Genomic DNA, 1,004 nt, shown 5'->3' on the forward strand with positions numbered 1-1,004 from the left:
GGGATCTGTGGGGTGGGACGGGAATGGATCCATGGGATGGATCAGGAATGGATTGGGATTGGTCAGGATGGATCAGGATGGGTCAGGATGGATCAAGATGGATCAGGAATGGATCAGATGGATCAGGATGGATCAGAGTTGGTTGGGATGGATCAGGAATGGATCGGGATGGATCAGGATTGGTCGGGATGGATTGAGATGGATTGGGATGGATCAGGAATGGGTTGGGATGGATCAGGATTGGTTGGGATGGATCGGGATGGATCAGGATTGTTCAGGATGGATTGAGATGGATCAGGAATGGTTTGGGATGGATCAGGATTGGTCGGGATGGGCGGCTCCAGGGGAGAGCTGAGGGTGGCAGGACCAGGGGCTCAGGAAAGCCGGCAGGGATGGTTTGGGAGCCAGGAGCCACCTCAGCTCCCAGCACCAGGAATTGGGATCTCGGGCACTGAGGATGGACAGGATCCTTGGGATTGAGTCACCGGAGAATCATGGAATGGTTTGGGTGGGAAGGACCTTAAGGATCATCCAACCCCAAGGGCAGGGACACCTCCCCCTGTCCCACTCCCAGGGATCCAGGGACAGCCACAGCTCCTCTGGGAATTCCATCCCAGCCAGGAATTCCTCCCCAAGAAGATCCCACCAGGATCTTCTCCGGCTGGAGAATCCCAACCAGCCGAGGCCACCGCTGTCCCCAGCTGCCACCTCCAGGTGGCTTTGAGACCCCTCCTGGGCTGGGCCCTCCCTTTCCGTTATTCCCAGGAAATCTTTTCCCATCCCAGCTCCCGCTCTGTGTTCCAGGCCGTGCTGAAGGCCGAGGGTTTGGTGCGGGCGGAGCCGCGGGAGCTTGGCGGAACCCGGCGCCGCCGCCGGCTGCTGGTGGTGGTCAGGAACGAGGACATCTCCTCCCACATCCACAGTGTGAGCCCCACACCCTCCTCTCCTTCCTCCCTTCCATCCCATCCCATCCCATCCCATCCCATCCCATCCCATCCCATCCC

The sequence above is a fragment of the Parus major genome, chromosome 1A (assembly GCF_001522545.3).
Source record: "Parus major isolate Abel chromosome 1A, Parus_major1.1, whole genome shotgun sequence".
Taxonomy (NCBI): Eukaryota; Metazoa; Chordata; class Aves; order Passeriformes; family Paridae; genus Parus; species Parus major.